At 39.2% G+C, this 17,792-nt stretch overlaps 1 protein-coding gene across 1 annotated transcript in view; it reads left to right on the top strand.

Annotated features, from left to right (window-relative positions):
• The first annotated feature begins 473 nt into the window (after window positions 1-473).
• Window positions 474-17,792, top strand: part of LOC106070699 (uncharacterized) — a 58,566-nt gene continuing 41,247 nt past the window's right edge. The window contains exon 1 of the mRNA XM_056043714.1: window positions 474-850. The gene's annotated coding sequence lies outside the window, so the exon portion shown is untranslated. The remainder of the gene's footprint in view (window positions 851-17,792) is intronic.

Below are 17,792 nucleotides of genomic sequence, written 5' to 3'. Positions count from 1 at the left end.
ACTTGTTTCTCTCTCTCTCTCTCTCTCTCGTAGTTTCAGACTTTTCGTTTCTACCTTTCGCTGGCTGCACCAGCAGAGATTTGGCGGTAAATGAAGGAGGGGCTCTCTCAAGTGACGGGGGACGAGCTCAAGTCCGACTGATAATCAACTCACCAATCAGCGCCGCCATAACTTCTCGACCTGCGGCAGCACCCTCTTCCACCCCACCCTCCGTTTGTGTGCCTGCACCCTCTCATTGTTTTAAGATCCAGCTTAAATCACGCGCTGGCTTTTACCTGACACTCTAACCACCCCGCCCCGCTCCCCCTCTCAGCCCCTCTCTCTCTCCCTCACCATACTAATAAAGCGCCAGGGTGTTTAAGCATTATCGAATCTTTAATAGATCCATCCGGTAACGCGGTGAATCTATCTCTCTCACTCTCACATCTCTTTGCGTAGGCCTACTCTCTTTCTCTCTCTCCATTTGCCCCCCCCCCTCCCTTCCAATCCACGCTCACGCAGATGACGCCCGTAATGTTTAACCTCCGTCATTTAATCATCAGCTATTAAACGCCCTGGACTTGCGGCACTGATTGGCCGTTACTGGTACTGCAGGGCAACACTATTCATCCCCCCTCCATGCCAACCCCCTTGTTTCATATTTTCCTTCTCCCCTCTTCACTCCCGGCAACCCTCCCTCACTTCATCGCTAAACTTTTCCCCATTACGGACGTGGACCCCAAACTCGCAAGACAAATGTGGACCTGATTTCTTGGATTCCCCGCGAGTTGACCTTCATGTTGGATACAGCAGGTCTTGTGTCATTAGGTCAGTGTCCAGTGCACAGTTAGTTGACTTACGTCTACCAATAGTAAGTATTTTTCATTTCATACACTCGACTTACGCACTCACGCTATCAGTTAGAATAGAGGTTCTCAAATTTTTTAAAACCGGAGACCCTTTTACATAGTCAAAACTTGCCCACGGACCCCTCAGTAATAAAGCTACATAAATGCAAACTATATAAATTAGTTCGTCAAAGATTAATACGTAGTAGACATATTAAACAGCATTAAGGGGCCAATCGGATAAACTGCCTTTTAGCGAAGTTATTTTAATTGTATACAAATTTCATATGTGAGACGACCATAAGGGGTCCGCAGATCACATTTTGAGTACCACTAAGCTAGAAGACAGACAAAGTAGTTCAGAAAACTATGTCTAGATCTCGTGCTATTTCCTTTATTTGAAATGTTTATACTTTATCGACTTTTAGTTTGAAACTCATGCGATATAGTAACGACCTTTTTCAAATACATTTATTTTTAAATAACAGCAAAAATTTAAGTCTCTTCTAATCAAGAGCGCACACACATGTCACTAATTTGTTTGTCCTCATTCAACACAGTGAAAGTAATTAATTCTAATAAGCAACTTTCCAATTACTACTGGTAAACCTAAAGCTGATCTACTGGGGAAAAAATACTACCGATTATTAAAAACTAAACAATAGATTGAGTTGATGACCAAGTAGCCAAAGTACAATTGAATGAGTAAAAATGATTTATTGATGTTGTAGAATATTTCAAAAAGATAAGAATCGTACACTGCATGGGCGTAGCCAGGGGGGGGTTCTTGGGGTTCAAACCCCCCCCGAAATGAAATCCCCCCCCCCCCCGCAGGGGGGGGGGCGGAATAAAGTGACTGATTTTCGCTTTCATTTTGTTTATTTTAGGTGAGATTTTAATACTAAATCATCACTTACCACAGCACAGCCGAGGCAGTTTTGAGTTAAACACTCTCTACCAGGGGGTTTTGAGTTTAAATCCCCCTACCAGGGGGTTTTGAGATTTTAAAAACCCCAATCAGGGGGTTTTGAGATACAAATCCCTCTACCAGGGGGCTTTGAGTTTAAAACCCCCTACAGGGGGTTTTCAATTTTAAACCCCCCTACCAGAGGTTTTTGCAGTTAAATCCCCCTCTTCTATAAAACAAAACAAAAAAAAATGCAAACAACAATCCCCAAAGTCCAACAGCACAGTTGAGGAAAATTTTGATTTTAAAACCCCATCCAAAATTTACGATAACCCCCTCTTCAATATAAAAAAAGCAAATTACACACTCAAAATTCTATGAGCGTAGTCAAAAGGGTTTTGAGTTTAACCCCCCTCCCCCTTCCAGTTGGGGTTTGAAGCTAAAAAGTACCTCTTCAATATAAAAAAAAGCAAATTACACACTATAAAATCTATGAGCGTAGCCTAAGGGGTTTTGAGTTTAAATCCCCCTCCTCCAGATGGCTTTTTCTTTAAAGTTTAAAACCCCTCCAGATGGTTTTGAGTTTAAAATTCCCCTAAGGAGCGTTTAGAGTTGAAAACCTTTCTCTTCAATATTATTTTAAAGCAAACTACAGTCACCAAATTCTATGATCGTAGCTAAATGGGGTTTTGAATTAAAAACAAAACCAAAAAAAAACAGAGATTTTTTAGTTTAAAACCCCTCAACAGATGATTTGACGAAAAAACTTTCTTTTTCGATATAAAATTTAAAGCGAAATACAGGCATGTAATTCCAAGAGCGTAGTTAAGAAAGGTTACAAATTTCTACCAGTGGCTTGGGCTCCATTAATTAAGTGTGAATAGTCTTCTGCCGAAATTGAAAATCATTAAATGTGTCTCAACAAAGATGGCTAAGACAGATTTTAGGAGTCAGTCATAGAGATCGAGTCTAAATCAAAGAAATCATATGCCGAACTGGGAGTCGAATCCTTAGTAAGGTTGTGACAGAGCGTCGCATGAGGTTTTGCGGGACATGTTTTCCGACAAAATGAATTACGCAAAATAAGAGTTGAGGAAACAGCTTGCCGGAAAATGAGCCGAACGGCGCGAGAGGGTTTAAAGTCAGTAAGAATAGCACATTAGGTTTTTTGAAATAAACTTTTTAATAGCAAGATAATGCACTGTAGATACCTCAGAATATGCATTTTGTTGGCTTTCAATACCAGAAATAGTGCTCGGCGGCGGGGCTTCGCCCCGCGCTGGGGGAGCGCTGCGAACTCCCCCAGACCCCCTTGCTAGCAAGGGCGGGGAGTCTACAATAAACGTCTTCCGAAAGGGTCAGAATGCAATAAAGATTAATTAGGTACACACACACACACACACACACACACATATATATATATAATATATATATATATATATATATATATATATAATTTTTTTTCGCGGGGGGGGGGGGGGAGGTTGGGGGGGGGGTAATCCCCCCCCCCCAAAAACCCTCCCCGAAAAAAAATCCTGGCTACGCCCATGGTACACTGTTTTAATAATTGTTGGACGGCTGTAGACATTTCTAAAGTTGTATGTGCAATAAACGACGCCTATAAGATCAAAGTTTTTAAAGGTTGGAACGATGAATTGAAAATCAAAAGCATTGCCTCTCCAACATTAGACCAATAATATCAATTAATTCTACTCATTACCTCTACATCCACAATATCTCAAGATCTCAAAACCATTAGTTCAACCTCTAAAAACATTAGATCGACATCCAAAAACTTATGTTCAACATCTAAAAACATTACTTCAACAAATAAAAACATTAGTTCAACCTCTAAAGACATTAGATCTACACCCAAAAACATTAGTTCAATATCTAAAAAAAATAGTTCAACATCTAAAAACATTAGATTTACATAAAAAAACATTAGGTCTACATCCAGAAACATTAGGTCTACATTCAGAAACAAACATTAGGTCTACATCCAGAAACATTAGGTCTACATACAGAAACAAACATTAGGTCTACATCCAGAAACATTAGGTCTACATTCAAAAACAAACATTAGGTCTACATCCAGAAACATTAGGTCTACATCCAGAAACATTAGGTCTACATCCAGAAACATTAGGTCTACATCCAGAAACATTAGGTCTACATCCAGAAACATTAGGTCTACATCCAGAAACATTAGGTCTACATCCAGAAACATAAGGTCCACATCCAAAAAAACATTAGGTCTACATCCAGAAACATAAGGTCCACATCCAAAAAAACATTAGGTCTACATCCAGAAACATTCGTCCACATCCAAAAAAACATTAGGTCTACATCCAGAAACAAACTTTAGGTCTACATCCAGAAACAAACATTAGGTCCACATCCAAAAAAACATTAGGTCTACATCCAGAAACATTAGGTCTACATCCAGAAACATTAGGTCTACATCCAGAAACAAACTTTAGGTCTACATCCAGAAACATTAGGTCTACATCCAGAAACATTAGGTCTACATCCAGAAACAAACTTTAGGTCTACATCCAGAAACATTAGGTCTACATCCAGAAACATTAGGTCTACATCCAGAAACATTAGGTCTACATCCAGAAACATTAGGTCTACATCCAGAAACATTAGGTCTACATCCAGAAACATTAGGTCTACATCCAGAAACATTAGATCTACATCCAGAAACATTAGGTCTACATCCAGAAACATTAGATCTACATCCAGAAACATTAGGTCTACATCCAGAAACATTAGGTCTACATCCAGAAACATTAGGTCTACATCCAGTATGATCCAGAAACATTAGGTCTACATCCAGAAACAAACTTTAGGTCTACATCCAGAAACATTAGGTCTACATCCAGAAACATTAGGTCTACATCCAGAAACATTAGGTCTACATCCAGAAACATTAGGTCTACATCCAGAAACAAACATTAGGTCTACATCCAGAAACATTAGGTCTACATCCAGAAACAAACTTTAGGTCTACATCCAGAAACAAACATAAGGTCTACATCCAAAAACATTAAGTCTAGATTCACAAACATTATATATATATCAAAAATACATAAGTTTAACATACAAAAACATTAGGTCTACATCCAGAAACATTAGATCTACGTATGCATTGTAAAAGAAGAGTCAACTTTGTTCGAATTGGTACATACTCGATGTTCAGACATTATTTAGTATCAACAGTTTCTACTGGTGCACTGTCTGTACACAGTATTGTCGTGTTTACATAGAATTTAAGGACTTAGACATTCAAGGGTTTTAACAGACTCAAACAGATTGACTTATGAAGGAACGAAAGAATGTATAGAATAATAGTTTGATAGATAGATAGATAGATAGATAGATAGATAGATAGATAGATAGATAGATAGATAGTTAGATAGATAGATAGATAGATAGATAGATAGATAGATAGATAGACAGACAGACAGATAGATAGATAGATAGATAGATAGATAGATATAAATAGATAGATAGATAGATAGATAGATAGACAGACAGACAGACAGACAGACAGACAGATAGATAGATAGATAGATAGATAGATAGAAGAAAAAGTATAAATAGACATACAATCTTTTGTTTTTGTTGTAGCCATGACTGTACTTAGCCATTTAAAAACAAAAACTACCTAAAACTACCTAAAAGATTGCGGATAGTGATTCTGAGCGTGTACATTTCTATTAGCGAACAGAGTTAATTGACACTGACACTCATATATATTAGTTTAAGGCTTCTATAGTAAGGGGTTGTTATTTTATTCAATACACATGTTATGTATCCCACTCCACTGTAATCAAGTTAGAAGAATCAATAAATAAACAAAATTGAGATATTTAAATTATCCTCATTTTTTTTCGGTAGATACACATAAATCAGAACTAAATATATTACAGATAGGCCTACTATAGTAGGGGAGAGAGTAGCTTATTACAAATTTCTGGAATAAAATCATTAAACATTGATTCTTATTAATGTTATGAGAACTCATGTGCTATTAGTGTGTTCATGAATGTGTTTATCTTTTTGATGTTCTTTACTTGGCTTAATGCAAACCAGATGACTGACTTTGATTACTTGATAACTATATTGATAACTTGATAACTATATTGATTACTTGATAACTATATTGATTACTTGATAACTATATTGATAACTTGATAACTATATTGATTACTTGATAACTATATTGATAACTTGATAACCGTATTTTACACGATTACGGCACATTCACGACAAACGAATAAAGGAAAAAAAAATATCTATTGAAACTTTTTGTAGAATTCCAACTCTGTTTATGTACAACATCAGATGATCGTGTTTTGTGTATCAATCCATCTTCAATGTCCGTTGCTTCTTGTTCAAAGCCGATAGACCTATTCTTATTTTGTTTGCTCCTAGTCTGCAACGTCCTAAGTCTGTGCGGTCACGTGACTATTTCTATCGTCGCTAACTAAAGTGCACAATTCTAAAATTAAATTAGTCTACTCTATAATCTAAACCATTACAGTTTCTCAAACAAAATATATAAATGAAAGTTTCGATGACTTTAATTACAGACATGCTGTGATCAATAGTACGTAGTGGACAACTCTACATCTGGTTGCAACATTTCGCAACCTTATTCTTATGAGGTCTGGACACTCAAGCAAAGATTAGCTAAGGGCTCTGGCTCTGGGAGACGCAATGTGGTTGCAAGCTCAGACAGTGGGTCATGGGCGGGACTCCGTAGACAAACGATTGTATTCACTCTTAGCTGCAAAAAAGAATTCTCATTACAATGCATTAGATTGTCGTGTACAGCGCATACTTCATCTTTGTCAAAAGGTCAGATATGGAAGGGCGGAAAAGTTGGCACTAAGATGCTGTCACGGGTCGATACTGATGTGTGAGACTCATTCACGGCCCATGCAGAGCATGTACGTCTGTCATGAGCCTCGAATTCTTCCAATTGTTCTTGCTTATCAAAGAAATTCTAAATTGGGCATATTTCATCTCCTTCTGTTGCAACAACGCGCTAGGTAAAAGCCTTTCGGGATAAATTCAGATAATTCTGATATAAAACAGGTAGAACTGGGATGGAATGGACATTAACAAGCAAAATATAAAAAGTCATTTTTTTAAAAAAAGCTTATCTAAATAGGAAGAACTCGGTATTTAAACTATGGTTAAACTATATCTACCAATAATGTAGAAGTTATTTCCCTTATTTAATATCAAAGCAAATAATTAATTAGTTTCCCTTGTTGCAATTAAACCAAATAATACCTTAATCGTCAAATTGGTTACTTTTTTGTTTCCATTGATTCATGTCTTGTCTATGTCAATGAATAATTGTGCAAAGTTTCAGCTGGATCCGAGACTGGGTGTGGAAGAAATAACCTGGACACACTTTGTACCAGACAGACAGACAGACAGAGTGAGTTGATAGAAGCTAAGTAATACAAAGTATTCTCAAAGAAATAGTTTTGAACAGGCCGGCTTTAGGACTAGGCAGCCAGGGCCTCCGATTGGTGGGGGGCCTTGCAAAGGATTAAACAAAAATTTTACAGACAAAATTGCACAGCTTGGATCAAAACTTAAGCATAGCAGAACTCTACTGGTCTAGGTCTGCTATGCTAGCTCTATGTCTTTATTAAGACTTGAGGTCCATTGTGTCTAGGTCAACTTGTTGGACTACCTATGTTAGAAGAAACTGATTGCTTCCTGTTGGCGAAGGTGTTGAAACGTTTAAAGTCTGAAGCATGAAAAGACACGTGACTAGCAGACGAGGTGCACTAAGAGGTGCTTTATCGAATAACGTCATAGGCCTCCGCTACATTCGGCGGCATTAACTTCGGATCCCCAGAACGAAGTGGATATACAATCTTCTCCCAAATAGTTAATAAGTTGTCAAAGTAGTCAGATGGCTTATTTGAAGTCATCAATGAATCGGTTAATTTGCAGGAAAAAAGTCATGGACTCGGCCACTGAAGATGCAGGCTCAAACGATGCAGACGAGACTCTGGCCCAGCATATCGACCTCTATTAGATCTAGGCTTATGGATAGGGCCACTGAAGATGTAGGTTCAAGCGATGCAGAATAGAGCCAGCTTATCGACTTCTATTAGATCTAGGCTTATGGATAGGGCCACTGAAGATGTAGGTTCCAGCGATGCAGACGAGACTCTGGCCTAGCATATCGACTTCTATTAGATCTAGGCTTATGGATAGGGCCACTGAAGATGTAGGTTCAAGCGATGCAGAATAGAGCCAGCTTATCGACTTCTATTAGATCTAGGCTTATGGATAGGGCCACTGAAGATGTAGGTTCAAGCGATGCAGACTAGAGCCAGCTTATCGACTTCAATTAGATCTAGGCTTATGGGTAGTTTCAATCATCATTAAAGGACGTGTTTACCTGGCTGAACGTTTCGTCATTCTGGAAAATTGCCACCGCAAGAAGTGCACTCTGAGAGGCGGCATTGCTCTTTGGGATTTCTTTTTTGAGGAAGTTACCAAATGATGAAAGTTCAGATTGTCGTCAGCTGCTATATTCGAACCATAAAATGCTGTTGTCTTTGTTTTTGTCTTTATCTTTGTTTTTGTTGCCAATAGGTCAGATTTCAAAAAATCAAGCTGACTTTTGAAGGAAATAACGATTAGAAAATCATGTCTGCTGTTCCATCTGATTATCAATCGTTCACGAAGCTCCGTAGGGCTATGGGAGTTTGGATTGATTAGGAAAATCGGTTAAAGAAAAGAAATACATTTGACAAGGAAACACAAAAAACATGTGTAACAAGGTTACAAAGACAGTTTGTGTGGAAACACAAACTCAAAATCGTCCCCCGAAGTGGTCCACCCAGGCATGCTTCAATATTTTCAGAAAGAACATCCGAATGAAATTATATAAAAGACAAATGAGAGATAAGAATGGAGAAAGAAGGTTGACAGATCTTGTGTAGTGCCCCAACGGTCCAGCTGATCAAAGGATAGGTGCAAGTGAATGCAAAGTTAGATGTGAACCTGGCCTAACTAGTTCCCATTTCAGACCTTGTGGTCTAATGGGCAGATGATGTAAAGTTCATCTGTTTTTGTGGCCTACGGTTTACAAGGGTGTCATGTAGCCAACACAACGACCAACCGCCTTTACTTTTCCCCAACTAATGTCAGGTACCCATTAGAGCTGGGTGGACTCAGAGGCGCCCAAGGATTCCGAAGTAGAAAATCCCAGTCTTCACCAGGATTCGGAAGCCAAGCGCTTTACCGCTCAGCTACCGCGCCTCTCCTGGCCTAACTGAAGTCTTATAATTGATGTAATTGTTTTGAAAAGGCTCTTTTTCTTTTTTCTTTTTCTTTAGGAAACCTCAGAATTTGCGCTATTCAATCTTAGCTTTATCACCATAGGAATCCGTGGGCCTTAGGCCTATTTTCTTTGTCTCTTTTTTGGGCTTTATATGCCTCTTTTATGGGCCCTCTTGCCTCTTTTGTGGCCTTTTTTTTATTATATAGTTTTTTATTTGTAAGTTCTCATAATTCACAAGTATTAAATCATAAACAATTGAAAAGTGATTAACCTAAAAATATAATAATAATAATAGAAATACTACTTAATATCAAAGATATACTACCTAACTATTGAAACCACCAGAGACAGAAAAATGATATAAGGATCCTCTACCCCAGAACAATCAACACAATATCAAATATCCTTGACCCCCAACACCCCATTTCTGGAATACTGTCTGAGTATTGTACAAGCATATAAAAAGATAATTCTCTACCCTAAAATCAATAATTTTTCTAAATGTCAATTCTAAGTGATTAGGATCAAACACTTTATTATTGTGTAGAGCTTTGAGCCAGCTAGCCCAAACAAGATTCCTGTATTCGGAAACAATAATCAAGTTTAAGTTGTGCACTCATTTATTTTTTAGTTTTTGCAGCTTGTTTAAAACAATGAACAAGTTAACATTCACATAGTTGCCACAATTAGATTCTAATTAGTCCCTTACAGTACTTTTAACTTTAAGGAATAATGGACATTCCAAATACATATGTTTCTCATTATCAGCATTTTCAAGATGGCATAATTTACATTCACGTTCATTTTTATAAGTTTTGACTAAATAAAAATATTATAGCATTACTGTGCAAACAACAAAATTTTAAGAAAATGCAGTTTACAAGATTATTATTCGTTTTAAACTAGGTCTAACTTATAATGCATACTAATTAGCTTTTTCTCTTTAAAAAACCGCTTGCATAAGTGATTTAAAAAATTAGATTTTTCGCTTTCAGAAAAAAAAAGTAGCCGTTGCATCAAAACTTTGAATGGTCTAAAATGTTGTGATTTCACTATCTTTTCTAATTTACGAGATCTAAACGGGACGGACGGACAGACGGACAGACACTTCACACAAAACTAATAGCGTCTTTTCCCCTTTCGGGGGCCGCTAAAAAACAAACAAACTCAGCACTGAAAAAAATGTGGTTACATCAGTCGAATAGCTAGGAGAGTCAGATTTATTCGTCATTTACGACCTATAGTAAGCGAAGGAATTCATGATTATTACGTATGCAAAAACAAAAAATCAAAATAAGAAAAGAAATCTCGTTAGCCTTGAAAATAGAAATAATGTCCACATTTTACAATATATTTCTATATATTCTATATATTACAGTGTGTAGTAATACTAACAGAACATGCAGTCTTAACCCAACTAGTGTACGTGTGTGTGTGTGTGTGTGTGTGGTAGATATAAGATTAATTAACGGCTTTAGAGTAGCTTCCCAAAACACTTACACAACTTTATGCATTCACACCTACACGACCTCTCGTGTATATTTCAATGGATCGATGTATTCTTTGGGAAAGTTGGGTTTGTTAATGGACATTCTATTAGTCGTTCATCTTTTAAAACATGACTTTAAATGGTCCCCCAAGAGGGCGCCACTTTTGTTGTGTCCGTACATAAAATATATAAATGTCCCATAAATCTTAAGCTGTATTGATGTTTTATAAGTTCGTGTGCATCGGGAGTGGGATGAGGGGTGGGGGTGGTTTGTAAGCTCGCAGACACGAGGCAATGAACATACTGTTCACATAACAAATACTATCAAGCTTCTAGACATCTGCCCTCTTGCAAGCAATCAACACACATTCAGTGTTTGGACATTGCATAGGTGGTTTAGTCTCTGACCATTACTTTACAGTACACCATGTCAAACGAAGTAACATACATGGTGTAAGTGTTGTACAAACAATAGCTTGATCAAGTATCACTTTAACAAACAATAGCTTGATCCATCAACACTCATACAAACAATAGCTTGATCCATCAACACTAATACAAACAATAGCTTGATGAAGTATCACTTTAACAAACAATAGCATACAGCCTTAGCAGAGTTATCTAAATAACCATCTGTTTCTTACCTCCCTTTCATATTTGAATAATGAATATGTAATTAATATGTAATTAATGATGTCACTAAGCACTCACACATTCAATCACTCATTCAATACATTTCTTCCTCCGTCACTTACTATCCCACAATTCACTCCATTTACTTTGTTACTTAGTCCTTCAGTGTTGATTTGAATTATTTCTGTAGCTTCTAAATCAGGGCTACATCTACCCTCACGTCGTATCGTACACCGTACTCTTCCGGCTTCCTGCCCTCTTCTTCTTTCTCCTCAGCCCTCCGCCACTCACTGTTCTGACTTTACTCAATCATTGACAACCCCCCCCCCCCAGTCTGATTCTATTTAACAATTACCTTCCATTGTCCCACATGATAGCATCCACTTCCTTACTCAATACACCGGCCTTGATATACATTCTTTTAAGGCAAGCTGGTATTGATGCTTGAATCTACACACAAAGTTTTTTTTTGTTGTATTTCTTTATACTCAGACATAAAACATATTATATTTTGACTTTGTTTCATGTTTTGGATCGAAGTTAATAGTTAACACCTCATCTTTCATTGCTTTTAAAATTATTGGTATGTCAGAACCTTCTGTGTTAAAGTCTAGTTTATAAATAATACAACCACAGGAATAAAAGCTGCTAGACTCCTCAAAGAGAAAAGTCATAGCGTGAGACTGTTCTATTTATCTCAGGCGTTAATTCAACACACAACTTCTGAGTTGCATTTATTAGCGGCCCCCGAAAGGGGAAAAGACGCTATTAGTTTTGTGCGAAATGTCTGTCCGTCTGTCCCTCTGTCCGTCCGTCCCGTTTAGATCTCGTAAACTAGAAAAGATATTGAAAATCCGACATCACAATATTTTAGACCATTCAAAGTTCTGATGCAACGGCTACTTTTTTTTTCTGAAAGCGAAAAATCTAATTTTTAAAATCAGTTATGCAAGCAGGTTTTTTTTAAACAGAAAAAGCTAATTAGTATGCATTATAAGTTAGACCTAAATTACAAAGAATAGTAATCTTGTAAACGTCATTTTCGTGAACTAAGAGATTGAGCATCTCCAAAGAATTACATCAATTATAAGACTTCAGTTAGGCCAGGAGAGGCGCGGTAGCTGAGCTGTAAAGCGCTAGGCTTCCGAACTGGGGGCCCCTGGTTCGAATCCTGGTGAAAACTGGGATTTTCTACTTTGGAATCCTTAAGCGCCTCTGAGTCCACCCAGCTCCAATGGGTACCTGATATTAGTTGGGGAAAAGTAAAGGCGGTTGGTCGTTGTGCTGGCTACATTACACCCTCGTTAACCGTAGGCCACAAAAACAGATGAACTTTACATCATCTGCCCTATAGACCACAAGGTCTGAAAGGGGAACTAGTTAGGCCAGGTTCACATCTAACTTTGCATTCACTTGCACCTATCCTTTGATCAGCTGTACCGTTGGGGCACTACACAAGATCTGTCACCCTTCTTTCTCCATTCTTATCTCTCATTTGTCTTTGATATAATTTCATTTGGATGTTCTTTCTGAAAATATTGAAGTCTGCCTGGGTGGACCACTTCGGGGGCCGATTTTGAGTTTGTGTTTCCACACAAACTGTCTTTGTAATCTTGTTATTACTTTAGTTACATTTATAAGAACTAGACACATCTTTCAAGTACACACAGTCAGGTAAATCTCGTGTCTCATTTTCATTCAAATTCGCAGCACATAGTTAAAAACAAAATTACCCAAGTTTTTATTGAAGCTTACCCCCCGTGAGGGTCGCCTTGCCTCGCTACTATTGTGCAACACTTATTATGCTTGTCCTCAGGTACCACTTTTTGTCTTGCTTACGTCTGTAGACATCTTACACTTGTTCTGTAAAAAGATCATTGTCTGTATCCCACATCAAATCCGGTGACGTAGAGCAGATGTTTCGTGTTATGGAGACAAATGTCTTCCTTCTAGTTGGTTGTTGCCCTTGAATCTGCATAGCATTGTAACTACGGTGTGGTGAAGTTTAGCGTTGAGTGAACAAACGGTATAAGAGCCAAATATAAATTTACGTATTTATGGTGAATCCAGCATTATCTGTGTATTATAACGAACCTTTAAGGCTAAATTTGTTGCTCTAGAATAGGTCTTTAGTGACAGTCAAAGAAGCCAGTTAGGCCTACACGGGAAATTCATTTTTTTGCATCCATTATCTTTCGACACAGAGGCCATAGAGAGAGGCAAATATATGTTATATCATTTCAAAAACACACTTTTTACATTGTATTTTCTTCGCTACAAAACATCCATGATGACAGACCATTGGTTTTCATATTCTATCAAATATTCTGGCCATATTCATGATATTGTGGCCATATACATCATATTGTGGCCATATACATCATATTGTGGCCATATACATCATATTGTGGCCATATACATCATATTGTGGCCATATACATCATATTGTGGCCATATGATACAATAGAATATACGTTCTTTCTTTGAATACATAAGCCGAAGTCATACGTGATGTTGGCAGTGATGGGTTCAGGCATACGTGATGTTGGCAGTGATGGGTTCAGGCATACGTGATGTTGGCAGAGATGGGTTCAGACGTACGTGATGTTGGTAGAGATGGGTTCAGGCATACGTGATGTTGGCAGTGATGGGTTCAGGCATACGTGATGTTGGCAGAGATGGGTTCAGACGTACGTGATGTTGGCAGTGATGGGTTCAGGCATACGTGATGTTGGCAGTGATGGGTTCAGGCATACGTGATGTTGGCAGAGATGGGTTAAGTCATACGTGATGTTGGCAGAGATGGGTTCAGACGTACGTGATGTTGGCAGAGATGGGTTCAGTCATACGTGATGTTGGCAGTGATGGGTTCAGACGTACGTGATGTTGGCAGTGATGGGTTCAGTCATACGTGATGTTGGCAGTGATGGGTTCAGTCATACGTGATGTTGGCAGTGATGGGTTCAGGCATACGTGATGTTGGCAGTGATGGGTTCAGACGTACGTGATGTTGGCAGTGATGGGTTCAGACGTACGTGATGTTGGCAGTGATGAGTTCAGACATACGTGATGTTGGCAGTGATGGGTTCAGTCATACGTGATGTTGGCAGTGATGGGTTCAGGCATACGTGATGTTGGCAGTGATGGGTTCAGGCATACGTGATGTTGGCAGTGATGGGTTCAGACGTACGTGATGTAGGCAGTGATGGGTTCAGGCATACGTGATGTTGGCAGTGATGGGTCCAGATGTACGTGATGTTGGCAGAGATGGGTTCAGGCATACGTGATGTTGGCAGAGATGGGTTCAGGCATACGTGATGTTGGCAGAGATGGTTTCAGGCATACGTGATGTTGGCAGTGATGGGTTCAGGCATACTTGATTTAGGCAGTGATGGGTTCAGGCATACGTGATGTAGGCAGTGATGGGTTCAGACATACGTGATGTTGGCAGAGATGGGTTCAGACGTACTTGATGTTGGCAGAGATGGGTTCAGACATACGTGATGTTGGCAGAGATGGGTTCAGGAATACGTGATGTTGGCAGTGATGGGTTCAGACGTACGTGATGTTGGCAGTGATGGGTTCAGGCATACGTGATGTTGGCAGAGATGGGTTCAGACGTACGTGATGTTGGCAGAGATGGGTTCAGACGTACGTGATGTTGGCAGTGATGGGTTCAGACGTACGTGATGTTGGCAGAGATGGGTTCAGACGTACGTGATGTAGGCAGTGATGGGTTCAGACGTACGTGATGTTGGCAGAGATGGGTTCAGGCGTACGTGATGTTGGCAGAGATGGGTTCAGACGTACGTGATGTAGGCAGTGATGGGTTCAGGCATACGTGATGTTGGCAGTGATGGGTCCAGATGTACGTGACGTTGGCAGAGATGGGTTCAGGCATACGTGATGTTGGCAGAGATGGGTTCAGGCATACGTGATGTAGGCAGTGATGGGTTTAGGCATACGTGATGTTGGCAGAGATGGGTTCAGACGTACGTGATGTAGGCAGTGATGGGTTCAGGCATACGTGATGTTGGCAGAGATGGGTTCAGACATACGTGATGTTGGCAGAGATGGGTTCAGACATACGTGATGTTGGAAGAGATGGGTTCAGACATACGTGATGTTGGCAGAGATGGGTTCAGACATACGTGATGTTGGCAGAGATGGGTTCAGACATACGTGATGTTGGCAGAGATGGGTTCAGACAAACGTGATGTTGGCAGAGATGGGTTCAGGCATACGTGATGTTGGCAGAGATGGGTTCAGACATACGTGATGTTGGCAGAGATGGGTTTAGACGTACGTGATGTTGGCAGAGATGGGTTCAGACATACGTGATGTTGGCAGAGATGGGTTCAGACATACGTGATGTTGGCAGAGATGGGTTCAGACGTACGTGATGTTGGCAGTGATGGGTTTAGACTTACGTGATGTTGGCAGAGATGGGTTCAGACGTACGTGATGTTGGCAGAGATGGGTTTAGACGTACGTGATGTTGGCAGAGATGGGTTCAGACGTACGTGATGTTGGCAGAGATGGGTTCAGACGTACGTGATGTTGGCAGTGATGGGTTCAGGCATACGTGATGTTGGCAGAGATTTGTTCAGGCATACTTGATGTTGGCAGAGATGGGTTCAGGCATACTTGATTTAGGCAGAGATGGGTTCAGGCATACGTGATGTAGGCAGTGATGGGTTCAGACATACGTGATGTTGGCAGAGATGGGTTCAGGCGTACGTGATGTAGGCAGTGATGGGTTCAGACGTACGTGATGTTGGCAGAGATGGGTTGAGACGTACGTGATGTTGGCAGAGATGGGTTCAGGCATACGTGATGTTGGCAGTGATGGGTTCAGACATACGTGATGTTGGCAGAGATGGGTTCAGACGTACTTGATGTTGGCAGAGATGGGTTCAGACATACGTGATGTTGGCAGAGATGGGTTCAGACGTACGTGATGTTGGCAGAGATGGGTTCAGGCGTACGTGATGTAGGCAGTGATGGGTTCAGACGTACGTGATGTTGGCAGAGATGGGTTGAGACGTACGTGATGTTGGCAGAGATGGGTTCAGGCATACGTGATGTTGGCAGTGATGGGTTCAGGCATACGTGATGTTGGCAGTGATGGGTTCAGGCATACGTGATGTAGGCAGTGATGGGTTCAGACATACGTGATGTTAGCAGAGATGGGTTCAGACATACGTGATGTTGGCAGAGATGGGTTCAGACATACGTGATGTAGGCAGTGATGGGTTCAGACATACGTGATGTTGGCAGAGATGGGTTCAGACATACGTGATGTTGGCAGAGATGGGTTCAGACATACGTGATGTAGGCAGTGATGGGTTCAGACATACGTGATGTTGGCAGAGATGGGTTCAGACATACGTGATGTTGGCAGAGATGGGTTCAGACGTACGTGATGTTGGCAGAGATGGGTTCAGGCGTACGTGATGTAGGCAGTGATGGGTTTAAACGGTTATGAATTGAAAGAGTGAAATGAAACGATGGAAAGCGCTGATACCTCCTTGTTCCCTTTGTTTTTCCTTGAACAATAACATGTCGCATGTTTAGCGGATATATTTTTTGCACATTTAAAACTTCGCGGAGTATTTTGTCCAGTAATATCTTTTGAAAACCCGTAGTAAATCCTTTTCGTGAAAGTCAAGGGACCACAGTAAACCTGTTATTACATCTTTTGTTTGTTACGTAACAAACCTTCAGACCTCCCTCCCTCCCAATTGTCACAAATGTTACCAAATTTGTTTACCCTCCTCTCCACTTGTAGTCGTTAAGCAATATCGGAATGTTCCATGAAATATTATTTACTTTTGGTCAACTAAACAAATAGTCACCAGATGTATTTTCTGTTTCTCGCAAAATAGATCATTTCTAGAATAAGGAGAAAAAAATTCGTTTTTTTTTAATATGTAAAGGTCGCTATTTTAGTCAAATCAGCGATGTAATACAGAGGACCTTAAAAAGGAGAAGAAAGCTAAGGTTTAGTCTTATGGTTAGAGTTTCCAACAATTTTTTATCATTTTAAAATTTTTTTTTTGTTTTGCCACAAAGCACAAGTGCTGCAAAGGCAGTTTGAATTACAAATAATAACAATTTACTCATAATCAAGATGAAAGCAAATTAAAAGTAATAATAATGTAAATGGTATTATAAATTATGATTAAAACAATAATAATAATAATAATAATAATAATATTAGATCACTTGATTCACAAACAGTGCAATGGTTATCTAGCGCCTAATTACAATCCAAGCCATCAAAATAGCAACACACAATGAGAGAATAATGATGTCAATAATGTAATAAAGTTATATATAAAAATCACAATATAAACTTCAATAACAGGATTCAACTTCTGGGAAAAGGAAGAGAATTCACTATATGAATACACTCAGGTGTTTTTTTTTTTTTTTTTGGGTATTTTTACAGATCTGTTCAACAAAGTTTTCAACTTTGGGCCTGGAACACTAATATTTTTAACTAATCTTATTCTGTATACTTTAAACTGCTCACAGAACAGCAGATAATGAAAGGTATCACCTATTTCATAAGTACAACATTGACATATTCTATCATCA

Source organism: Biomphalaria glabrata, chromosome 1 (assembly GCF_947242115.1).
Source record: "Biomphalaria glabrata chromosome 1, xgBioGlab47.1, whole genome shotgun sequence".
Taxonomy (NCBI): Eukaryota; Metazoa; Mollusca; class Gastropoda; family Planorbidae; genus Biomphalaria; species Biomphalaria glabrata.
This window is presented reverse-complemented; position numbering and strand designations above follow the sequence as displayed.